A 27,440-nucleotide genomic window follows, 5' to 3' on the forward strand; every position below is an offset into this window, starting at 1 on the left:
AGAAAGTAGGAGCAGCAGTAGGCCATTCAGCCCTTTGAGCCTGCTCCAGCATGCAGTATGATCATGGGTGATCATCCAACTGAGCCCCGTGATCCCACTTTCTCCTCAGGCCCTTTGATCCCTTCAGCACAAAGCACTCCATCTAAATCTTTCTCAGAAACTGAAAACAAAACAGAGTGGGTTGGGAATTTTGCACAATACACTCTTCACTGAAAAATGTATGCCATGTTTCTGCAATCTGTCAAGGTCAGATTGAACAGATATTTGTGCTGCACTGCATCTGAGTACAGCTTTACCATCAAAGAGCGACAAGAGATGGATTCAGGAAAGGGGAAACAAGGCACCATTTATGACATGAGGCAATAGTTGAGGAAATTCTTTGGGCACATGTTGATAACTTGTTGAACATTTAGAAAAGAATTGTTACTTTAGAATGACAGCAGGATACAAATGTTTATTGGTGGTCTTGACAACAGAGTGCTTCTTTATGTCATTGCCATCTGCAGGTTAGAAATTGATAAGTCTCTTTTGTACCTTCATTTTCAAAGCAGGGTGCGCAAAGGTGACAGAGACTGTTAGGCCTTTGAAATCACATGAAATGATTAGACACAAACCGATCCCCATTGGACTTGTAACACAGATGTTAATAAATATTGTGATTGAATTACCCAGCAGTGAGTTGTAGGGAAGGGATACTGTAAAGAGGGTTGCTCCAAACATTGGCTGTATGATCATTGTGATGTACAACCTCATTAAGCCAATGCGAGGCAGTAACTGTGGGATTGAGGAAAACAGCCTGTGCATCAGTATCCATGTGTGCATTCATCTAGGTGTTAAATTAAAACCTCATAAAAATGATTAATCTGAGACAGAAGGACTGAGCAATATTGTGACCTCAAATAGACTGAATCACAGCCCCTGTAATTCACACCAGACAGGAAATATGATTTTAATAAGTCATAAAGTAATAAAACTCTTGATAAAAAAAACCTATAAGGGTGGATTATAACTATTGGAACAGTGCATCCTTCTGAACTGCATTTAAAGAAAAATATTTCAGTTTACTGGTTGTTCTCTTGGCTTTTTCAGTGCACCTGCTTTGTTTTGTGTTCTCTCCCCGTGTATTGCACAAGACTGTAAGACCATAAGACCGAGGAGCAGAAATTAGGCCATTCAGCCCATCAAGTCTGCTGTGCAATTCAATCAAGTTTCTCAACCCCATTCTTCCACTTTCCCCCTGTAACCCTTGATTCCCTCAATACTCAAAAAACAATCTATCTCAATCTTAAATATATTCAAAGACCTGGCACCCACGGCTTTCTGTGGCAATGAATTCCATAGATTCCCCACTCTCTGACGGAAGAAGTTTCTCCTTATCTCTGTTCTAAAACTCTTCCCTTTACTCTAAGGAAGTGCCCTCAGGTCCTAGTATCTCTCACCAATGGAAACACCTTCCCAACATCCACTCTGTCCAGGCCATTCAGGATTCTCTATGTTTCAATTAGATTCCCCCCGCCCCCCTCATCCTTCTAAATTCCATCAAGTATTTATTCAGAATCCTCAAACGTACCTCATATATTAATCGTTCATTCCTCGGGCCAGTCTCATGAACCTCCTCTGTACACGCTCCAGGGCCAGTCCATCCTTCCTGAGATATGGGGCCCAAAACTGCGCACAATATTCCAAATGTGGTCTGACCAGAACCTGATAGAGCCTCAGAAGTACATCCCTGCTTTTATATTCATGTCCTCTCAAAATAAATGCCATCATTACATTTGCCTTCATAACTACTGACTCAACCTGCAAGTTGCCCTTGACAGAATCCTGGACTGGAATCCCCAAGTCTCTTTGCACCTCAGACTTCTGAATTATCTCCCCATTTAGAAAATAGTCCATGCCTCTATTCTTCTGACCAAAGTGTATGATCTCACACTTTTCCACATTGTACTCCATCTGTCACTTCTTTGCTCACTCTCCAAAGCTGTCCACATCCTTCTGCAGCTTCCCCGCCACCTTAATGCTACCTGTCCCTCTACTTATCTTTGTATCATCTGTAAAATTAGCCAGAATGCCTTCAGTTCCTTCATCTAGATGGTTAATGTATAAAGTGAAAAATTGTGGTCCCAACACTGAGCCTGGCGGAACACCACTTGTCACCAGCTGCCGTCCTGAGAAGGATCATTGTATCCCCACTCTCTGCTTTCCACCAGACAGCCAAGCTTCTATCCATGCTCACACCTTGCTTCTAACACCATGGGCCCTAATCTTACTCAGTAGCCTCCTCCTGTATGGCACCTTGTCAAAGGCCTTCTGGAAATTCAGGTAGATAACATCCATTTGCTCTCCTTGGTCTAACCTGCTCATTATTTCCTCGAAGAATTCTAGCAGCTTTGTAACACATGACCTCCCCTTGGTGAAACCATGCTGCCTTTGCCTTGTTTTACCATACACTTGCAAGTATTCATAAATCTCACCCTTCACGATATATTCCAGTATCTTAGGCTAATCGAATATAATTTTCCATCTTTTGCCTTACTCCCTTATTAAACAGGGGTGTCACGTGAGCAGTTTCCTCGTCCCCTGACTCATGATTCCTGAAAGATCACCACTAATGCCTCCAGTATCTCTTCAGCTACCTCACTGAGAAACCTGGGGTGTAGTCCATCTGGTCCAGGGGATTTATCCACTTTCAGGCCATTCAGTTTTTCTAGGACCTTCTCCATGGTGATGGCCACCAAACTCAGCTCTGGCCCCTCACTCTTTTGAATCTTTGGGATGTTACTTGTGTCTTCCACCATGAAGACTGACGTGAAGTAATTATTCAGTTCCTCGGCCATTTATTTGTTTCCCAATACTATCTCTCCTGTATCATTTTCCAGCATCCCAAGTTCCACTTTTGCCTCTCTTTTGCCCTTTATATATCTAAAGGAACTCTTACAGTCTTCCTTTGTATTACTGGCCAGCTTACCCTCTATTTAATCTTCTCCCTTCTCTTATTTCTTTTGTTGTTGCCCTCTGTTGGTCTTTGCAAGCTTCCCAATCCTCTGGTTTCTCACTGTTGTTATGAAGATGTCAGTGTATTGTACCTTTCAGACAGTTAAAAGCTGGCAGAACTGCCTGACAGCACCAAATGCTCTGAACAAGATACAATGTCACCTTTTGGTCCAGCAGTTAGTGTAGCTGGTTGCCTGGAGACAAAAACAGATTCGAATCAGGCCAATCAGTTTAAATTATACCCCAAAAAATACCAAATTCCAATCAAGTTTGAATTTAGTATTTTGACAATATTAAAAATCAATGCCACAGTCCAACATTTTGGAGGTATAAGAGCAGGGAAGACTGAACAGTTGGGAAGAGAACTGCCACAAGATCAACTGACGTAGGCTGCTAGTCAGAACTGTCTGAGAGGTACCTGTCCAGGGAAGGAGTTTCCACAGAGAACAACATCCACAGAGAACAACACCGTGGGCGGCACGGTGGCACAGTGGTTAGCACTGCTGCCTCACAGCGCCTGAGACCCGAGTTCAATTCCCGCCTCAGGCGACTGACTGTGTGGAGTTTGCACGTTCTCCCCGTGTCTGCGTGGATTTCCTCCGGGTGCTCCGGTTTCCTCCCACAGTCCAAAGATGTGCAGGTCAGGTGAATTGGCCATGCTAAATTGCCCGTAGTGTTAGGTAAGGGGTAAATGTAGGGGTATGGGTGGGTTACGCTTCGGTGGGTCAGTGTGGACTTGTTGGGCCAAAGGGCCTGTTTCCACACTGTAATGTAATCTAATCTAATGTAATCTAAAAAAACATCGACACCAACCTAGAGAGAAAATCTGCAAAGAGAAGATTTGACAGTTGGCTGGTTTTTAAATTTGAATTTTTCAGCAATTCTTAATCGGGGATTTTATTGGACTAGTACTATAGACGGGAAGGTAAATTATATGTTAGAGGAAGGAGTTGTAAATAGGTGTTAGTTAATTATTCTCTGTTATACTTTAAGAAATAAAGTTGTTAATTTGTATTTTAAACAGCTCTTGGCCTCTCAGATTTTCACAGATTACTGCACGGGATAAATCTTTTCTGTGTTGCTGGATTAAATTAAGCAGGAGGATTTAACCCCGTGTTGTAACACGTTTTTTTGCTACTTTATATGCTTTTTCTTTTGCTTTTATGCGATCCCTGACTTCCCTGTTCAGCCACGGTTGCCTCATCCTCTCTGTACCACGTTTCTTTTTCCTCAGATAAATCTCTGCTGTGTCTCCTGAATTACTCCCAAAAACTCCTGCCATTGCTATTCCAACAGTTTCACACAGAGCATGCTCCTTGAACTTTGTGGAGTTGAAAAGAAGTTCTCCCCAAATAAACATCGAACATTCGTGTCACAAATCCCATGGGATTGTAGTTTATCATGAAATAACAACAGCCTGCACTTAGATAGTGCCTTGATGCTGTAAAACCCCTTGTGCTGTTTCCCAAGGGCACTGACAGATAACACTTGACACTGAACCATGAAGGAGATCTAGGACAAGTGACTAGAAGGGATAGGTTTGCAGGGTCATTTTAACGAAGGAAAGTGACCTGACAAAGAAATTCCAAGAATTTAGGAACAGGCAATGGGCTTTTACCCAAAACATCAACTTCCTGCTCTTCGGATGCTGCCTGACCTGCCGTGCTTTTCCAGCACCGCACTAATCTTGACACAGGCAGCTGAATGCACAGCCAGCAGAGCTGGATGTACAAAATCAGAGATGCACAAGTGTTTATTATTTGAGGAGCACAGAGGTAAGGCATAAAAAGAGGAGGTGAAACCATGCAGAAATTTGAAAACAAGAACGAAAATGTTAAATTCAAGCTATTGGTGAACTGAGAACTAAATTAGGTCAGCGAGTACTGAGTCATAAGTCAGGATTAGGCAACAGCATTTTTGATGAGGTCAGGTTTGCAGAAGGTTTTGGAGCAGGATATCCTACAAGCCTTTCCTTGTGGCGCCACTGGCTCGACTAATATTTATTGCCCGTCCCTAGTTGCCCCTTGAGAAGGTGTGCTGCCTTTTGAACCACTGCAGTCCGTGCACTATGGGCTGACCCCCAATTCCATTAGGGAAGGAATTCCAGGATTTTGACCCAGCGACACTGAAGGAATGGCGATATATTTCCAAGTCAGGATGGGGAATGGCTTGGAGGTGGACTTGCAGTAGGTGGTGTTCCCATGTATCTGCTGCCCTTGCCCTTCTAGATGGAAGTGGGCGTGGGTTTGGAAGGTGCTGTCTGAGGATCTTCAGTGAATTTCTGCAGCACGTTTTGGAGATAGTACACACTGCTGTTCATAAATGTCAGTGATGGAGGGACAAGTCATGTCAATGAAGCAGGCTGCTTTGTGCTCGATTATATCAAGCTTCATGAGGGTTGTTAGGGCTGCACCCATCCTAGCAAGTGGGGAGTACTCCATCACTCTTCTGAATTGTACCTTGTAGATGATGGACAGGCTTTGGGATGTCAGGGGGGGAGTTACTTGCCGCAGTATTCCGAGGCTCTGGCCTGCTGTTGTAGCCACTGTATTTATATGGCAAGTCCAGTTGAGTTTCTGGTCAATGGTAACCCCCAGGATGTTGGCAGTGGGGGATTCAGTGATGTGAACTCCTTTGAATGTGAAAGGGCCGTGATTAGGTTATTTCTTATTGGAGATGACTATTGCCTGGCATTTGTGTATGCAAATGTTACTTGCCACTTGTCAGCCCAAGCCTGGATATTGACCAGATCTTGTTGCATCTGAACATGGACTGCTTCAGTATCTGAGGAGTGGTGAATGGTCTGAACACTGTGTTGTCATCGGCGAACATCCCACTTCTGACCTTCTGATGGAGGGAAGGTCATTGAAGAAGCAACTGAAGATGGTTGGGCTGAGGACATTACACTGAGGAACTCCTGCAGAGATGTCCTGGTGCTGAGATGACTGACCTCCAACCATCTTCCTCTGTGCCAGGTATAACTCTAATCATCAGAGAGTTTGCTCTCTGATACCCGTTGATTCTAGTTTTGTTTGGGCTCCTTAATGCTACACTCAGTCGAATGCAGCCTTGATGTCAAGGGCTGTCCCTCTCCCCTCCCCTCTGGAATTCAGCTGTTTTGTCGATGTTTGACCCAAGGCTGTAATGAGGACAGGAGCTGGGTGGCCCTGGGGGAACCCAAACTGGGATTCACTGAGCAGGTTACTGCTGAGCAGGTGCTGCTTGACAGCACTATTGAGGACATCTTTCATCACTTTTGATTTGATTTATTGTAGTCATGTGTACCTAAGTGCAGTGAAAAGTGCAAGCAGTACATGCCGATCATTGTCAGCAAGGACATACAGATCAGAGGGTGCTTAGACAAAGAGGCTGCAGGAAGTGCACAAAGCAGGATCAAGATTAACAAGATCAACATTATTTCATCCATTTGGCACTTCGAGTTTAACATTTCTGTGAAAGCTTGAGCCTTACCTTTTGTACTGATGTTTTGGATGTTCCCATCACTGAAGATGAGGATATTTGTGGAAACCCTCCTCCAATGAGTTGCTTTATTGTCCACCACCTTTCATGACAGAATGTGGCAGGACTATCGAGTTTTGATCTGATCCATTGGCTGTGGGATAGCTCAGCTCAGGGTATCACTTACTGCTTACGCTGTTTGCCATGTAAGTACTCCTTTTTGGTCACTTCACCGGGTTGACATCTCGTGTGGGCGGCTCATTGGCACAGTGGTTAGCACTGCTGCCTCACAGCGCCAGAGACCCGGGTTCAATTCCCGCCTCAGGCGACTGACTGTGTGGAGTTTGCACGTTCTCCCCGTGTCTGCGTGGGTTTCCTCCGGGTGCTCCGGTTTCCTCCCACCATCCAAAGATATGCAGGGTCAGGTGAATTGGCCATACTAAATTGCCTGTAGTGTTAGGTAAGGGATAAATGTAGGGGTAGGGGTGGGTTTCGCTTCGGCGGGTCGGTGTGGACTTGTTGGGCCGAAGGGCCTGTTTCCACACTGTAATCCAATCTAATCTAATCTAATCTAAATCTTCAGGAATGTCTGTTGCTGCTCCTAGCATGCCGACCTACACTCTCTGTTGAACCAGGGTTGATCCCCTAGTTTGATGGTAATTCTTCAGTGGGCAATATGCCAGGCCATGAGGTTACATATTGTGCTAGAGTTAAGTTTTGCTGCTGTTGATCGCCACAGCACTTCATAAGTGCCCAGGCTTGAGTTGCTGGGTCTGTTCAAAGTCTGTCCCATTTAGCATCTTATTGCAATCCAACAAGATTATAGGTAATCTTCCATCTCACTCCATTTTCCCACACTGTCCCATATCTCTTGAACATCATCAAGGTCAGCCCTGAATGAAGTCAACAACTGAGCATCCACAGTTCTCTGGGGTGAGGAATTCCAAAGATCTCTCCAGCGCCAAGGCTCCCAGCCTCATTCCTGATGAAGGGATTTTGCCCAAAACATTGATTTTCCTGCTCCTTGTTTGCTGCTTGACCTGCTGTGCTTTTCCAGCACCACTCTAATCTTAATTCCAAAGATACACACAGCTCTGAATGAAGACCTTTCTCCTCATCTCAGTCCTTAAGTGCTGACTCCTTATCCTGAGATTGTGACCATGTGTTCTGAAACAGCTTCCCTATTCCACACCCTACCAAGTGTCATCGTAATTTCACACAAATTGATCTTTCATTCTTGATGCCATCCATAAAACCTGCTCGACACTGCAATGGCAGCACACCACTGTCCCGATCTGACCTTGTTTAATCAATGTAATGATATTTGAATTAAAAGTAGGTGCTTATAATATTGCAGTCCTTGCTGTTATACTGCCTCTTTGTTTATTAGTTTCTTTGTTTTATTTGATTGCACTTTCTCTGTATGAATGTTGCAATTTAATTTAATGAAAACGTAGAACATTACATTGAGCTTATCATCTCTTTAGTTGATTGAAATTTTAATCCCCTCGATATGTTTAATTGATTAACTTCTAAACTCAACCATGACACAATCACAGAATTAATAAAACTCAGAAAAAGGCCAACTGACCCATCTGCATTGGCTGCATGAATGAACATCTCATTTCAACTATTACCCTTATCACATCAGTGGAAGGATGGATGGGTTTTCATGTATGAAGGTAAACTGGGGACATTTGGATAGTTGTCTGTGGAGAAGAGAAGGAAGGAGAAGATTTTAAACAGTTATTCAAAATGATGTGGGGTCTTCACAGAGTAATTTGTGCGAAACAATTCCCACTTATGAGAAGATTGGGAACAAACAGGAAAATATTTAAAGTAATTGGTGCAAATCGCAAAAATTCAATGAGAGAAACTTTTCACAAAGCGAGTAGTTATCTTTTGGAATGTCCTCTCTGAAAGTGTAGTGGAGGCTGGTTCACTCGAGTATTTTGGGTCTGGATTGAAGTGCGTGAGAGTGTCGGGGAGGCAGGTTCAACTGAAACATTCAAAATTAAATTGTTAAACATAAATGTTTAACATAACTGGGGAAGCTGAAGCAGATTTCAATCTTTTTGCATTTGTTTTGGTGTTGTAGGCAACACCTGTCAAGGTTCCAGTCTATCCTGGCCGGGGTGGATCTTGTCTTTGGTGTACTTGGTTCAGGGCCACATGTCGGGATTCACCCAATCCTAGCACTCGCCAAGGGGTCCTGCAGGGGTCAGGACCCTGGGACATGACCTCGGTCTACCCTGAGGCCATTACATTGTACTTTGTGATCAGTGACAAAGTACTCATGATCCTGGAAGCAGGGCCTGTGTCCAGAGTGGAGGTTGAAGAAGGTGAGACTGAAGACTGAAGCCAAGTGGAGAGGTGTGAGCGCAGTCAATATCAGGGAACAGGATCTGGTGAATGGCAGCTTGAAGGAACCAAGGCAATGAACACAAAAGGTATACTGAGTCCTCTGAAAGTGGTGTAGGGTTGATGAAGTGACGGTGGAGTGGAAAAACCTCAACAGACCATCAAAGCTGCAACTCTGAGTTTGTGGGACCACCAGGTAGAGAAAGACCTTCTTTGTGTCAGTGGATCAAGGTAATCTAGATGATAAGGTCAGGGGAATTTAACAGCAGGTGTTCCACAAACTGAGCTTGAGATCATGAATTCAACTCTTGACACATTGGACTGAAAGGGCCATCGGAAATAGTTTGTTTCTCTGAGTAAAGCTTTCCCATTCATGTTTGTTAAGGTTGGGTGGTAGCAGAATAAAAGATGCTTGTTTTATCACCTTGATGAAGTCCAACATACTTGAATCTCTTTGAACACAGAGATGGCCCTGCAGTTTATGGTCCCTCTGTAACGATATTGGTTTGAGAATTTGAGGACAATAACACAGTAAAGAAGGAAGAGGTGTTACATGTCCAAATCAGGGTGTTGTATAGCTAAGAGGAAAATATGTCATGATGGTGTTCCCAAGCATATTCTTACACAGATTTCCTTTGCACTTTCAGCCTGATAAACCATAAGTTTAGGTTCTGCACAGTCTGACGCCATCTATCTCTAGGTGACAGTTCAATTGTAAACGAGTAACATTTGAATTAGGACAATGAATTTAACTCAATTATTGCACCAGATACAACTTGACAGAGCTCGAGTGAAGCGAGTCCAATGTTTGGAAAATTAGCCATCAATTCTTTAAACCAGTTTGTTTTCGTCATTTTCTGAGAACAGTGAGGTGGTAAAAGTTCTGCTTTAAGTAATGTGTTCAGTCTTCTGTCGAAACAAGCAATGATTAAATCTACTCTCTTCCCTGAAAATAACTTCCAGCTGCAGTGAGTAGTGACACAAACACATAATTACCAGAAGAGATATATAAAAAACAATTACCAGAACCAGCCACTCACTCCTTCCCTGCTCCTTTAATTACTTTGGACTATCTTTAAATCTTTGCAACAGCTTTAAACTTGTGATTTCCACTGTATTGACATTCCTCAAGGGTTGTTATATTCAGGAACCAATTCATTCATATTCTAAAGAGTAAGGAACCTCAAGCTGACTTCAAAGCTGAGGTTAATGTGACAGGATAATGCTACATTTTTCAATGTGCAGACTCATTATAAGCAGCAGAAGAGGAGAAATCCCTAGTTGCCCCTCAAGGCAGTTGTTCACCACTTTCTCTGGGTAATTAGGGACAGACAAGGTCAAAGCATCAAGTGTAGAAGTTGGGAGGTCATGTTGCAGCTGTACAGGACGTTGGTTGGGCCACTTTTGGAATATTGCGTGTAATTCTGGTCTCCCTCCTATCGGAAGGATGTTGTGAAACTTGAAAGGGTTCAGAGGAGGTTGGCAGAGATGTTGCCAGGGTTGGAGGATCTGAGCTATAGGGAGAGGCTGAACAGGCTGGGGCTGTTTTCCCTGGAGCGTCTGAGGCTGAGGGATGACCTTATAGAGGTTTATAGAATCATGAAGGACATGGATAGGGTAAATAGACAGGGTCTATTTCCCAGGGTAGGAGGAGTCCAGATCTAGAGGGGAAAGATTTAAAAGGGAACTAAGAGGAAACCTTTTCACACAGAGGCTAATGATTGTATGAAATGAGCTGCCAGAGGATGTGGTGAAGGCTGGTACAATTGCAACATTTAAAAGGCAGCTGGATGGGTATATGAATAGGAAGGGTTCAGAGGGGTATGGGCCGGGTGCTGGCAAATGGGACTAGATTAGGTTAGGATGTCTGGTCAGCATGGATGAGTTGGAGCAAAGAGTCTGTTTCCAGGGAAAACAACCCAGAGTATTCAGCCTCACCTTATATCTGAAATTCTCTAACCCTGGCAACATCTCTGCCAACCTCCTCTGAACCCTTTCAAGTTTCTCAACATCCTTCCGTTAGGAGGGAGACCAGAATTACACGCAATATTCCAAAAGTGGCCCAACCAATGTCCTGCAACATGACCTCTCAACTTCTACACTTGACTCTATGACTGTAAAACCTGGTGTCAGACACTTCGGGAGCAATTTGTAAGAAAGAAAGAGCTCAAGAGAAATCCAAGGACTTCCTGGCTTTGAAGGCTTTGAGGAAATGATAACAGTCGAACTTTGAGAGCGTGTATTCTCTGATTGTTACCTTTCCTCAGGAAACAATGGAAGGACAAATCCTCTGACATTGCCTCATTCCCTCATTTCTGGCACCAGGGCACAAGCCCCTGAAGTTGAAATTGTATGCTTCTTACACAAAGGCAAGAGATGTAGCTGAAAAGATTTACATGTTTAGTATCACTGGATTGGAGCACTTATGCTTAATCTGGTATGAAGTTGACCAGAGAATACCTTGTCATAAGGCGACATGCTAACGGAGTGAACCTTATAGACAGTGAACACCAGTGGAATAGAAGTGAGATCTGCTCAATAAATCTCAATTCCAAACCGAATCCTGCCTCTGGACTGTCAGTGCAGCATTCTTCATTTAAGTCTCACCTGCCAAGTGAAAGTCAGATAATATTCTTGGACTGTTTGAATTGACGTCCAATGAGTTGCTATTCCTGTGGTGAAACTCTACATTTCTGGGACAAAACCCAAACAGTAAGTAGAACTGATCTGTCGGTTGGTGCATCTGGTTTAGGTTCAGGGGTCACAGGCTAATTAAAGAATATTCCTGTTGACTCATGCTTAATCATCCCTACCACAGTGCTGCTCGTGAGACAGATGACAGTTCATTGCACAGACCATGTTGTTCCCTTTCACAGATGGCAATTGGTTATATAGATGCAGTTTTGAAACAGACAACAGTTCATTATACATATGACAATGGTTCATTGTACAGATAACATTGGTTCACTATCTCGATAATGATTCATGATGCTGTGCAGACCATGTTCCTGCATGAGGCTGACATTTTGTCAACGTACAGATGATCATTCCTGACACAGAAGATACTCATTCACTCTCCAGTTATGTTGGTTCCTTCCAAGCTCACAGTTTATTACACAGATGATTGTTATACATTGTGAAAACCACTGCACTGAAGGCTGTTTTGAACGACAACGCATTCTCCCATTCAAAGGCACAACAGTTTTAGTGAGAGTGTACAGTCAGATGCAAATGAGCAAAATCTAATTATTACGTTTTTAAAGAAACAAACAGTAAATCAGTGTTCAGAGCCCTCATTTTGTCTTCTGTTGACACCAGACTGTATTCAATCATTTGGCACTTACAGGCTGCCAGAGGCAGCAAAAACCTGAATGAAGATTCTGTTTATCATCACAGCTGGACTCTCTCATTTATTCATCATCTTTTCAGATTGATTCCTCTCCCTTCACCTCAGTAGCGTGTGTGGCAGGATCAAATGAGCCTGGGAGCTTTTGTTCTGTGTGTCCTGGTGTTTCTCGCACTTTCCGTCTCAAGAAAGCTTCACCCCATGACCAGCTGGACAGTAGGTCATAAACATATCAAAGGAATTTCAGTTGAAGAAAGGAGGCCATTTGGCCCATCTTTTAATTTTTGGTGCATGTTTCACACCAGACCTATTTCCTATAATCTCAGTTCTTCTGATCTCTGGAGGGAACAGTCCTTGTATTTGTTATTTAGAGAATCTGAAACCACAAAGAGAATGAAGCAAAAAGGTTCGGTGTTAAAACAAAATAACTTTACCAAAAAAAAATCCAAATCATGAATACTGACAACTAACTTCAAACATGAGGTAATCAGTGGACATCAAAGATATTACACATGCAATAAACACACGTACTTAGTATCAGTCTGAACCAAACTTCTGAACTGAAATTTCCCTCCACAGTGGTTAGCACTGCTGGCTCACAGTGCTAGGGTGCTGGGTTCGATTCCAACCTCGTGCGACTGTCTGTGTGGAGTTTGCACATTCTTCCCGTGTCTGCGTGGGTTTCTTCCGGGTGCTCTGGTTTCCTCCCATAATCCAAAGATGTGCAGGCCAGGTGAATTGGCCATGCTAAATTGCCCATTGTGCTTGGTGCATCAGTCAGGGGTAAATGTAGAGTATGGAGGGTAGGGGAATGAGTCTGGGTGGGCTACTCTTTAGAAGGTCAGTATGGACTTGATGGGTCAAAGGACCTGTTTCCATACTGTAGGGAATCTAATCTAAAAACAATCCATTTGACTTGTATCCCTCTCGGCTCAGTTTAAATAAACTGGATGTTAACCCCATGGGCACTTTCAAAGGTTCAGGGAAAGGTTAAGACTTCTTGAGCCTTCTGCTGACTTCCTCTCACACCTCCTCCAACCCTCCCACAGTTGCAGACTGCTTGATCAACATGGGAGTCACTATCTGAGGCTGGCCACCTCTTGTCAGAGCTCTCCAATTTCTAATCATCTTTAACTAAAACTCTTTCATCTTGGCTAGCCCAGAAGTTGAACACACTATAGGGAGCAATTCAATTAACAAGTGTTTTCTGCTCTCTTTCAGGAAGCATAGAAAGTTTCACTAAGCCCTGCCTGAGAGACATGCTTCCTACTCTGCAGTAGGTTCATTATTGTTATTCGCTCACAGGATGTGGGCATCTCTGGTTGGGCCCAGTATTTATTGCCACAAACTAGTTGCCTCCTTGAGAAGGTGGGGGTGAGCTGCCTTCTTGAAATGCTGCAGTCCCACAATGCCCTTAGAGAGGGAATTCCAGGATTCTGACCCAGTGACAGTGAAGGAACGGCGATGTATTTCCAAGTCAGGATGGAGAGTGGTTTGCGGGGAGGCATCTTGCAGGTGGTGTTCCCGTGTATCTGCTGCCCTTGTCCTTCCACATGGAACCAACCTCTGTGTAAAGAATTTGTCTATAATTCCTTTTTAAAATCTCTCTCCGCTCACCTGAAGAATGTGCTCCCTTATCTTGAAATCCACAAGGGGAAAGACACTTATTTTTAACTCTGTCTATATCTCTCATTATTTTCTCAACTTCTGTCAGATCACCTCTCAACCATCTCCGGTCCAATGGAAAAAGTTGCCACTCTATCTAGTCTTTCTTTACAACTCAAACCTTCCAGACCCGGCAACGTTCTCTTCTGAAATCTCTCTCGGTTGATAATATCCTTACTATAACTGAATGACCAAAACTGCGCACAGTATTCCAGAAGAGGCCTCACCAATATCCTGCACAACCTCAATATGGTGTCACACCTCTTCTACTCAAAGGACTGTGCAATGACGGCAAGCATGCCAAATGCCTTTTTAGCCACGCTGATCTTGGAAGGTGCTGTATAAGAAGCTGTGGAGAATGTCTGCAGTGTATCTTCTAGATAGTACACATTGCTGCGACTGAGCTTTGGTAATGGAGAGAGTGGATGCTCATGGACAATCAAGCAGGTTGCTCTATCCCAGGATGGTGTCGAGCATCTTGAGTGCTGTTGGAGCTGCCCCCATCCAGGCAATAGGGGAGTATTCCATCCTACTCCACATGTAGATGGTAGATGTAGTCCACCATCTTCATGTGCCTTGTAGATGGTCATTGGCTGGCATTTGTGTGGAGTGAATATTAGATTAGATTAGATTAGATTACAGTGTGGAAACAGGCCCTTCGGCCCAACAAGTCCACACCGACCCGCCGAAGCGAAACCCACCCATACCCCTACATTTACCCCTCACCTAACACTACAGGCAATTTAGTATGGCCAATTCACCTGACCCTGCACATCTTTGGATGGTGGGAGGAAACTGGAGCACCCGGAGGAAACCCACGCAGACACGGGGAGAACGTGCAAACTCCACACAGTCAGTCGCCTGAGGCGGGAATTGAACCCGGGTCTCTGGCGCTGTGAGGCAGCAGTGCTAACCACTGTGCCACCGTGCCGCCCACAATATTACTTATGTGACAATGCTGTCATTTTAAAATCATCATTTTGTCCTTGGTTTCTTTGAAGAGAGGCCATAAAAGTGCAAGTACTTTGGTTTAACAACACAAGGGGTACAGCTAATTCTCCCAGTTCAGGTTTTTTCTAGTTTGTTTTAGCCACGAACAGTCACAAGATGTGTGATTCGAGAAGGGTTGCAAGTTTCAGTGGAGAATTCCTCTGACCTCCTCCGAAATCTCTTTCTGGGTGTTGTTTCATCCTGCCTGTAAGAATCAGTGTTTAAATTTACCTTTTTGCCAAGGGGTGTATTTATGGGATGGTACTATATTGGAACAGTTAACGAGTAATAGTTACTGTATTGGGTCGGTTAAGTTTTCCAACAGTTAAGCTACTCCAAAATCCATTTTCTTTTGCTTGCATTTCAACTGCAGTGTTTAAATAAATTCTGTTTGGGTTAAAGCCAAATGGTTTGACCACCTGCATCACTCCTGGAATATCTACTTTGCATCTGCCTTTAAAATTAAAGAAGTTAGGGTCTAGGCTACCTTCTTAAAATATTTTGAGTGGGGTCTGGCTTGGTCCATAACACAGATTCATGACCCTTTGAGAAATGTAATTTCTCCTCATCTCTGTTTTATTTCTGCCACCCTCAAACTATAACCTCTTGCTTCACAAGAGGAAGCATCCATTCTACATCTATTCTGTCAATCCCCTTTCGCATCTTATATATCTCAACTTGATCTCCTCTCATCCTCCTAAGCGACTATCTCAATCTCCCCTCATAAACCAAGCCTTTCATCTGTTGAATTAATCTTATGAGCCTTCTCTGAACTGCGTCCAAGGCAATTATATCCTTCCTCAAGCTGGGGACCAAACCTGTGTGTAATGTCCCAACTGCGGTTTCACAAATGCCTTGTACAATTTGCCAGAAGACTTCCCTACTTTAACACTCAATTCCTTTTCGTAATACATGCTAAAATTCCATTTACCTTCCTTATTATTCCATTATGCAATGCCATTCCAAGACCATATAGAAATGGAGTACCTCCTTGTTTCACCCAATTGTATTTGCTTTGACTCTTTAGGTTACATTCATTCTGATGTCACCAGCATTTTAATCATTTCAAAATGCAAGTGTTCAAGAGGTATGCAGAAAGTCAATTTGAATCAATACTCTTGCCTGGAATTTTTTGTAGTCATGTCCTGGAGATGAATGTTCAATTCCTGAAGGTTCCAAGGGAATCTGGAAGACTAAAATCCTTTATGTTTCCCCTCCTGAGCCTAGCTAGACTTGGTCAGGGAAGTAGTCAAGATTAGAGTGGTGCTAGAAAAGCACAGCAGGTCAGGCAGCATCCGACGAGCAGAAAAATCGATGTTTCAGGCAAAAGCCCTTCATCAGGCCCTGATGAAGGGATTTTGCCCAAAATGTTGATTTTCCTGCTCCTCGGATGCTGCCTGACCTGCTGTGCTTTTCCAGCACCACTCTAATCTTGACTCTAATCTCTAACATCTGCAGTCCCCACCTCCGCCTCGGTCAGGGAAGTAGCCCATCACTGTCAAACACTTGGCCTTCAGAAATGACATGGACTCCAGAATGGGGTGTAGTTTCAAGCTATTTCAGGCAGAGATCACTCTGGATGCCTTGTGCCTACTTGTTGCCAAGATGGCAGAGTGGCAGGGAATACTGATTGTATTGCCCATTGCATTGCAGAGATGCTACTCTAGCTCTCAAAGTTGCCGTGAAGATTTTCTACGTGAAAGATTCTTTAATTCATTGACAGATGAACTGGAATACACCAATGCTACTGGTAACTGGTGTTGACGGTGTTGCTGCTTTTTGATTTGATTAGATTTATTATTGTTACATGTACCAGATACAGTCAAAAGTGTTGTTTTGTATGCTAACCAGGGAAATCATAGCTTGCATAAGTCCATCAGGGCAATAGAATGCAGAATATAATGTTACAGCTACAGGGAACGTGCAGAGAAAGATCAACTCTAATATATGAAAGATCTGTTCAGAAATCTGATAACAGATGGGAAAATCTAAAGGAAAAAAAAAATTAATGTCGAACAATCATATCCTGTTAGGTAGGTTTAAGAGTTTAGTTTTGTAGAAACTTGAACCAGAACACTGAAAAACATTTGGGTGCAATAAGCTTTGAGTCTCATTGACCAGAGTCATGTGATGCAAGCAGACCTGAACCTGCACTTTAAATAGTATTATTATTACTGGATTACCTTCTCGGTGCGACCTTCTGCATTACATATTGTGACCACAGGCTATCTCTGAATTAAATTGTAACATTTATTTCATTAGAATCAATTAAAGGTTGGAGTGCTGAACCATTGAGTTGCCAGAGGGGAGCTTGCCTTTGACAAAATCAAACAGCTCCACATCAGAACAATTTTTGCACAGTTCATTTCCCTCTGAATGAGTTTTTGACTTATTAAAAGTGACCAGCATTGACTGAAGTGCCTCTGGGAACATCAGAACTTTCATTTTAACTTACCCAATGGTACAGGAAGAGAAAGTGCCCACAGTTCATTGGCATCTGTGGCTGCCTCTTCCAAGGACTTCTGCCAGTTTAATTACTTTATTTCTTCTTAATTACCTCCATCTTTTTTTCCCTTTGCCTTCTGGTTAAGACATTCCACAACTTAAAAGTGAAGCTCATGTGTGGTTCGACATTGACATATAAATGGAGCTTCTATCAGCCAACACGCTGACCCTGATCACAGATTTTAGACTTCAGAAATTTATACAGTACCGAAACAGACCTTGGCTTGGGTGTGAGCTGGATAAGAGTTCAAGTAGCGAAATGAGAAATTTTAATTGTATATTGTGTTTTTTGTTTTACCCATGACTATTTCCTGTTCCACTGACAGCATCACACGTTAATTTAAATAAACCAAATCAATGTTGAGATTGGATAAATGACAGTGATAATTCCACAACTTCCCAATGAAGGGCTCACACCCTTACCCCTTACAGTGCTGCTACTCAGTTGCTGTGCTTTTCCAGCACCACACTTTTTGAATCTGCTGCGTACACCTTATTCATCACCGGTCTATTTTCTCGTGATCAAGGAAGGCTGTCTCTTCATTCTTCCATCGAAGGTGAGTGTCATCGGCAAGACCAACATTTGTGTTGACCAAACCTAATTTAGTCGAATGACTTGGATGAAGCACTCAAAGTGTAATGGAGACTCAAGCACATGACAGTGATTCTGGAGTCACATGTCACCCAAACTTGGGAAGGATGACATAACTCAGGAGATAGTATTAGAGTCTCCAGCTCACAAAATAGGACAGAGTGCTTGGAAAAGGTCAGAAATCAAACTTCAGGCACATTGGATAAATGAATAAAAATGAGAAGAGGGACCGTTCATACAGGACTGACAATGTTATATCTGAATGAACACAGTATAAGGAATAAGGTAAATGAGATTGTGGCGCAGATTGAAATTAGCAGAGATGACGTGTTGGGCATCAGAGAGACATGACTGCAAGGAGATCAGGATTGGGAGCTGAATATTCAAGGATATACATCCAATTGAAAATACAGGTCGGTGGGGAGGGAGGTGCAGTTGCCTTATCACTAAGAAATGAAATTAGATCAATAGTAATAAATGAAGTAGGGTCAGACAGCGTACAATCTGAGGTGGCAGAGCTGGGTATGGTGGGTATGACCAAAAGAAGGTACTAGAAAAACTGAATAGCCTGAAAGTGGATAAATCACTGGACCAGATGGACTACACCCCAGGGTTCTAAGTGAGGCAGCTGAAGAGATGGTGGTGATCTTTCAGGAATCACTCGAATCTGGGCAGGTCCCAAAGGACTGGAAAATGCCAGTGTCATACTCCTGGTAAAGAAGGGTGTAAAGCAAAAGACAGAAAAGTACAGGTTGATTAGCCTAACCTTGGTCTGGACTCCACCGCGAAGGGCGAGATTTCTGAAAACTTAGAAGTGCATGGTAAAATAGGGCAAAGTCAGCATGGTTTCATCAATGGGAGATCAAGTTGACAAATCTTGGAGAATTCTTTGGTGAAGTAACAAGCAGATTAGACCAAAGTGAACCAATGGATATTATCTGCCTGGACTTCAATAAGGCCTTTGACAAGGTGCCATACAGGAGGAGGCTACTGAGTAAGATAAGGGCCCATAGTGTCAAAGGCACGCTTGGCTATCTGGCAGAAAGCAGAGAGTGGGGACAACAAGGGTCTTTCTCAGGATGGCAGCCGGTGACAAGAGGTGTTCCGCAAGGCTCAGTGTTGGACTACTGCTTTACACTTTATACATTGACAATCTAGGTGAAGGAACTGAGGGCATTCTGGTGAGGTGTACAGATGATACAAAGATAGGGAGAGGGACAAGTAGCATTGAGGAGGCGGGGAGCCTGCAGAAGGATGTGGACAGCTTTGGAGAGTGAGCAAAGAAGTGGCAGATGGAGTACAACGTGGAAAAGTATGAGGTCATACACTTTGGTCAGAAGAATAGAGGCATGGACTATTTTCTAAATGGGGAGATAATTCAGAAGTCTGAGGTGCAAAGAGACTTGGGAGTTCTAGTCCAGGATTCTGTCAAGAGCAAACTTACAGGTTGAGTCAGTAGTTATGAAGGCAAATGTAATGATGGCATTTATTTGGAGAGGACTTGAATGTAAAAGCAGGGATATACTTCTGAGGCTCTATCACGCTCTGGTCAGACCACATTTGGAGTTTTGTGCGCAGTTTTGGGCTCCATATCTCAGGAAGGATATTCTGGCCCTGGAGCAGGTTCAGAGCAGGTTCATGGTCCCAGGAATGGAAAGCTTAACATATGAGGAACATTTAAGAACTCTGGGTTTGTACTTGATTGTGTTTAGAAGGATATGTGGGGATCTGATTGAAACTTATAGTGTACTGAATGGCCTGGAGAGAGTGGATGTTGGGAAGATGTTTCCAGTGGTCAGAGAGACTAGGACCCGAGGGCACAGCCTTAGAGTAAAGACAAGATCTTTTGGAACAGAGATGAGGAGCAATGTCTTCAGCCAGAGAGTGGGGAATCTATGGAATTCACTGCCACAGACGTCTGTGGAGGTCAGGTCATTCAGTATATTTAAGACAGAGATAGGTTTCTGAGTATCAAAGGGATCAAGGGTTACGGGGAGAAAGCAGGACAATGGGGTTGAGAAACTTCTCAGCTATAATTGAATGGTGGAGCAGACTCGATGGGCTGAATGGCCTAATTTTTGCTCCTGTGTCTTATGGTCTTATGTTTTTCACTGAACAATGATCGTGAACCAGTGTTTACAATAATCAGTGATGGTTTTATTGTTGCAATTACCAAGACAAGTGTCATGATCTCAGCTGATGATACAATTGGGTTGGACAAGTCAGGACCCAGAATAGTTGTTTAGTTTAGTTTTGTTTAGAATATAGAACATAGAACAAACAGAGCAGAACAGGCCCTTCAGCCCTCAATGTTGCGCCGACCTGTGAACTATTCTCAGCTCGTCCCCCTACACTATCCCAAAATCACCCATGTGCTTATCTAAGGATTGTTTAAATCTCCCTAATGTGGCTGAGTTAACTACACTGGCAGGCAGGGCATTCCACGCCCTTACCACTCTCTGAGTAAAGAACCTCCCTCTGACATATGTCTTAAATCTATCACCCCTCAATTTGTAGTTATGTCCCCTCGTACAAGCTGATGTCATCACCCTACGAAAAAGACTTTCACTGTCTACCCTATCTAATCCTCTGATCATCTTGTATGTCTCTATCAAATCCCCTCTTAGCCTTCTTCTTGCCAATGAGAATAGACCCAAGTCTCTCAGCCTTTCCTCATAAGACCTTCCCTCCAGACCAGGCAATATTCTGGTAAATCTCCTGTGCACCTTTTCCAATGCTTGCACATCCTTCCTGTAATGGGGTGACCAGAACTGGACACAATATTCCAAGTGTGGCCGCACCAGCGTTTTGTATAGTTGCAGCATGATATTGCGGTTCTGGAACTCAATCCCTCTACCACACCATATGCCTTCTTAATAGCACTATCCACCTAGGTGGGAACTTTCAGGGATCTATGTACATGGACTCCAAGATCCCTCTGCACATCCACACTACCAAGAATCTTTCCATTGACCCAGTATTCTGCCTTCCTGTTATACTTCCCAAAGTGCATCATCTCACATTTAGCTGCATTGAACTCCATTTGCCATCTCTCAGCCCAATTCTGCAGTTTATCTAAGTCCCCCTGCAACCTGTAACATTCTTCCAAGCTGTCCACGACTCTACCGACTTTAGTGTCATCTGCAAATTTACTAATCCATCCACCTATGCCTGCGTCTAAGTCATTTATAAAAATGACAAAAAGCAGTGGTACTAAAACAGATCCTTGTGGCACACCACTAGTAACCGGACTGCAGGCTGAATATTTTCCATCAACCACCACTCGCTGCCTTCTTTCAGAAAGTGAGTTTCTAATCCAAACTGCTAAATCACCCTCAATTCCATGCCACTGCATTTTCTCCAATCTCTGGTTTAATCACAGAATCATATCTAGATAAGGCTGCAGAACTTCTTAACTGACAAATCCCAAGCTTATGACACAAATAAGAATTTTAAAAATGAGTTATTTCCATATAGAAAATAGTTAAAATGACCTTTCAACACTCAGCAAAACACCAGTTTAATCTGTTCTTCAGATTCTCCACAGCAGAGACATAACTGCAGAGAAATTGCACTCCATGTCAACTCATGAAATCTATGCTTAAGTTCCTCCTTAATTTCCTTGCTGTGGATGATGGAAACAATTTTAATGAGTCAACATGAACTTCGAACAAATCTTAGAGCTTAAACTTTCTCAGTTCTGAAAACTTGCAGAAAACTTTCAAATCTAACTCTCCTGATTTGAAGCTTGAACAGCAGGTCGCTTAAAGTGCACATCAAACCATCAAACTTACTCTTTAACAAAAACCCTTTTCTCATCCAGAAAATGTCCAAACTATTTCATATTTTCCAATATTTTCACGTAGTGCTTCAATTTAAAAATAACTGCCCAATAACCTGCAAGACAGTCAATCATCAGAAATACAAAAGCAGCCATTAAAAATGTTGGAGATAGAACAGTCAGGCAAGTTTGACAACAATGTGCTGAGGGGATTCTGTGGACAATGATTAAATGGACTCTTCAAAAAATAGAGGAACTCAAATGTCAAACATTTCCTGGAGTCTGCAGTACACCAACCAAGTGGTTTGGGATGGTGTTTTAAATGCACTTAATCCTCACTCCACCCCTCTTATTTTCACCCTATCTGCAATTCCTTGTGTTCCTTTCTCCCTCTGACTCTTTATAGCAGTGCGGTGTAACTCAAATACTCCTTGTGACAGTAAGTTTCACATTCTCACTGCTCTCTGGGTAAAAAAAAACGTTGTAAGAATTCATACAATCTGAATTCCCTGATTGGGGCTGTTCGTCTGGTCCTGGCTAACAGATATAAGCAGAAATGGCAGACACCCTGTTCACTGTGAGAGCTGGCTCTGAGGGAGCTGGATCAGTATCAAGTTATTTGCACATGTAAGTAAATGGTCTTTCCGATCTGGTTCTTGAATTCATGGGTCCCTTCAGTTATTGTTGCCTGGTTTTGAACTCCTTCACAAATGAAACATCCTCCACCTTGCTGAAGCCCTTCAACTAATGCTGTAAAAATGCTACGGCAATTATCATGGGGGATTTTAATCTACATGTCGATTGATCAAACCAGGTCGGTCAAGTTGACCTTGAGCAGGAGTTCATTGAACGTATCTGCAATAATTTTCTTGAACAATATGCAATGGACCGACGAGAGTGCAAATTATCCTTGATCTGTTCCTGTGTAATGAGACAGGAATGTCAAGTATTGGCAGCAGAGATCAAGTCAATCCTGAGAAGGGTATAAAGGCACTCGGAATAGACTGAAGAGAGAAATCAGGAGGGCAGAAAGGGGACATGAGACAGCTTTGGCAAATAGAGTTAAGGAGGATCCAAAGGTATATTATAAATATATTAAAGACAAAGGGGTAACCGGGGAGAGAATAGGGCCCCTCAAAGTTCAGCAAGGCAGCCTTTGCGTGGAGCAGCACGAGATGGGGGTGCCACAAAACGAGCATTTTGCATCAGTGTTTACTGTGGAGAAGGACGTGGAAGATATAGAATGGGGGGAAATAGGTGGTGACACCTTGAAAAATGTCTTGAGGAGGTCCTGGATATCATAAAATACTTAAAAGTGGATAATCCCCAGGACCTGATCAGGTGTACCCGAGAACTCAGTGGGAAGCTAGGGAAGTGATTGCTGGGCCTCTTACTGAGATATTTGGATCATCGATAGTCACAGGTGAGGTGCCGGAAGACTGGTGCCACTATTTAAGAAGGGTGGTAAGGTCAAGCCAGGGAACTATAGACCGGTGAGCCAGACGTCGGCGGTGGGCAAGTTATTGGAGGGAATCCTGAGGGATAGGATGTACATGTATTTGGAAAGGCAAGGACTGATTAGGGATTGTCAACATGGCTTTGTGCGTGGGAAATCATGTCTCACAAACTTGATTGAATTTTTCAAGAAGTGACAAAGAGGATTGATGAAGGCAGAGCAGTGGACATGATCTATGTGGACGACAGTAAGGCGTTTGACAAGGTTCCCCATGGGAGACTGGTTAGCATGGAATACAGGGAGAACTAGCCATTTGGATACAGAACTGGCTCGAAGGTTGAAGACAGAGGGTGGTGGTGGAGGGTTGTTTTTTCAGACTGGAGGCCTGTGACCAGTGGAGTGCCACAGGATCGGTGCTGGGTCTTCTACTTTTTGTCATTTATATAAATGATTTTGATGTGAGGATAAGAGGTACAGTTAGTAAGTTTGAAGATGACACCAAAATTGGAGGTGTAATGGACAGCAAAAAGGGTTACCTCAGATTACAACAGGGTCTTGGTCAGATGGGCCAATGGGCTGAGAAGTGACAGATGGAGTTTAATTCAGGTAAATGCGAGGTGCTGCATTTTGGAAAGGCAAATCAGGGCAGGACTTATACATTTAATGGTAAGGTCCCAGGGAGTGTTGCTGAACAAAAAGACCTTGGAGTGCAGGTTCATAGCCCCTTGAAAGTGGAGTCACAGGTAGATAGGATAGTGAAGAAGGTGTTTGGTATGCTTTCCTTTATTGCACAAAGCATTGCATGCAGGAGTTGGGAGGTCATGTTGCGGCTGTACTTTTGGAATATTGTGTGTAATTCTGGTCTCCCTCCTATGGGAAGGATTTCACACATGCAACACCCTCTGCATGAAAAAGTTGCCCCTTAGGTCCTTTTGAAATCTTTCCCCTCTCCCCGTAAACCTCTGCCCTCTTGTTCTGGACTTCCCCACCCCAGGGAAAAGACCTTATCTATTTACTCTATCCATGACCTTCATGATTTTATAAACCTCTATAACATCAGCCCTCAGCCTCCGATGCTCCAGGCAAAACAGCCCCAGCCTATTCAGCCTCTCCCTTTCACTCAAACCCTCTAAGCCTGGCAACATCCTTGTAAATCTTTTCTGAACCCTTTCAAATTGGGACAGGTAAGTGGAGCTGATGCCACAAACATAGCAACCATGATCTTATTAAGTGACAGAGCAGGCTCGAAAGGACAGACGGCCTACTCCTACCCCTCGGTCAGATGCACTTACGTTCTTAATCTCAGAGACCACTGTCAAGCCACCCTCTCAGACTTCCCTTCCAAAAGAAAGGAGACTCTGCCTGTTGTTTCTGAAGACATCTGTTGTCAGTGCGTGGTCAGACATTGAAATGTAGAAAAGAGGAGCGGGAGTTGGCCTTTCAAACCTGCTGCAGCACAACAGTGTATTCCTGCTTTTCCCTTGCGTCTCTTCACCTCCAACGCTATATCCACTCCTTCTTGAAAACACACAATATTTCAGGCTTGCTTGTTGTTTGTGTGAGGGATTCCACAGGCTCAGCACACTCTGGGGGAAGACATTGCTTCTTACCTCAGTTTTAAATCTTTGGACTGTGACCACTGGGTCTGCATTCCCTTGCCATCAGGAGTATCTTTCCTGTGTTTACCCTGTCTCGTCCTGTTAGAACTTTGTAAGTTTCTGTGAGATCCCCCTTCATTCTTCTGAACTGTAGTAAACATACTGCCAACTGATTCACCCTCTCCTCCTACAATAGTCCCGTCATTCCAAGAATCACCTTTGCTGCACTCCCTTTTCTAGGAAGAACATCCTTCTTCAGATACAGAGACCAAAAGTGCACACATTATTCCAGGAGTGGCCTCACCAATTGCAGCAAGACATCCTTCTTTCCTGTCCTTGAATTCTCTTGCTATGAAGGCCAACATCCAGTTTGCCTTTTGGACTGCCAGCTGCACCTGTACACGAACCTCCAGTGCCTGAGGACACACAGGTCTCATTGAGCATTCCCCTCTCTCAATTTACAATAATCCAAGTAATCATCTGCCTTCCCATTTTTGTTGCCAAACTGGAGAACCTCACACTTATCAGCATCATACTGTATCTGTCGTGCACTTGCCTTCTCACTCACCTTGTCCAAGTCACATTGAAGCACTCTGCATCCTCCTCACAGCTCACCCTGTCACCCAGACAGACGGCTGTTGTGATCTGAGATGCAAGTGTCTGTTGGAGAGTTGATCGTGAACTACCATCTCTCAGAATCCCCCCTTGACAGGCTGGGATGTATTAATCCTGTAATGTACACTCAGTCCATAAGCATCAACAACCATGATCCAACTTGTGTACTTTGATTCTTCCAGTCAATTCTGTTCCTTTCTCGTTCTTGACGGAAGCTTACCTCTTAATTCAGTGTGAATATTGGAAAAGGGATTTCAGTTTCTCGAGTCTGCACTACCATTCAACAAAACTGTTGTTAATTATGGCCTAAATTCCATGTTCTATTTTGCCCCCCAAAACCCTTTACTGACTGGTCAATCAAAAACCTGTTGAGGACATGCTTGAATGACCAAGCCTGTAATAATCTCTGGAGAACAGAATTCAAAAGGTTCATGACTCTCCCAGAAAAAAAAAAGTTCCTTTTTGTGGCCACCTGAAATTAGGAGAACCCTTTGTTTAAAACATTCTGCCCCAAATCCCAGATCCAGCGCTGAGAGGAAATGTGTCTGTCAAGCTTCCTCACACTTGTATTTGTTTTGACTATTTGCGCTTCATCTCTAATTGATGCAGACTGACCTGTTCAATCTTTCAGCAGAAGACACCCCAGTTCAACTCAGCAATCAGTCCAGTTCATGCTTTGTGAATCGTATACAAGGTGTTGCATAATTCTGGCAAGTCCTCCTTGCATTTATCCCCTGCATGCCTCACAATGGAAAACAGCATTCCATTTGCTGACCAGATTACTTGCTGAGCTTCATACTAACTTTGTGTTTCCTGTTAAAAATCACACAACACCAGGTTATCATCCAACAGGTTTATTTGGAAGCACTAGCTTTCGGAGCGCTGCTCCTTCCTCAGGTGGTTGTGGAGAATAAAATCGTAAGACACAGAATTTATAGCAAACGTTTACAGTGTGATGTAACGGAAATTATATATTGAAAAAGACCTGGATTGTTTGTTAAGTCTCTCATCTTTTAGAATGATCATGTTGGTTTCAGTTCTTTCATATGTAAATCGCAAAACTTTTTTAAAAAGTTACATTCTCAAGTGAACTTTAACAATTAGTGTTATGTCGGCCCAGATAATGTATTGAAGGTGTTAGCTTTCCTGTGTGGGGCTGTCTGTGCCACAATGGTCAGACTGATTCTAATCTAAAAAACAGATTTACAGAATCTTACATGGATTCATGCAGTTTTTGAGCAAAGTAAAATGTAATTCTGCAAGTACAAATTCACCCCGCAAATTTATATGTGTGTGTGCATGTGTGTGTGTGTAAAGGGGTTTATGTCTGTGAGTGTATGAGAGAGGGTCTGCGTGAGTGTGTGTGTCTGTCTGTGTGTGTATTGTGCAATGGGGTCACCTGTCATGTGACATGAACCCAAGGTCCCATTGAGGCCATCCCCATGGGTACCAAACTTGGCGATCAGCCTCTGCTCGGTCACTTTGCGTTGTTGCCTGTCCTGAAGTCTGCCTTGCAGGATGGTCACCCGAGGTTGAATGTCCCGGACCGCTGAAGTGTGCTCCAACTGGGAGGGAACACTCCTGTTGTGTCTTGTCCATTTATTCATTGCCATAGCCTCTGCTCTGTCTTGCCAATGTACCATGCCTCAGAGCATCCTTGCCTGCAGCGTATGAGAGAGTCAACATTGGCTGAGTCACATGAGTAGCTGCCACATACATGATGGGAGGTGTCCCCACGCATAATGGTGGTATCCATGTCCACACTCTGACATGTCTTGCAGCGTCTACCATGACAGGTTGTCTGGTATTGTCCTGAAAATCGGGCAGTCTTGCTACGAACAACGATCTGTTTAAGGTTTGGTGGTTGTTTAAAGGCAAGACGTGGAGGTGTGGGGAAGGTCTTGGTGAGGTGCTCATCCTCATTGATAATGTGTTGCAGGCCGCGAAGAACATGGCTTGGTTTTTCGGCTCCCGGGAAATACTGGACAACGAAGAACACCTGGTGTTCCCTGTACACGTACACTCAAGTCCCTCTGAGTGTTTAAGATATTTTCAAGAAACTGTGCAGGAAATTTTTC

Source organism: Chiloscyllium plagiosum, unplaced genomic scaffold (genome assembly GCF_037043375.1).
Source record: "Chiloscyllium plagiosum isolate Xiang-an unplaced genomic scaffold, Cpla_swu_hap1 HiC_scaffold_48, whole genome shotgun sequence".
In the NCBI taxonomy this organism is placed as follows: Eukaryota; Metazoa; Chordata; class Chondrichthyes; order Orectolobiformes; family Hemiscylliidae; genus Chiloscyllium; species Chiloscyllium plagiosum.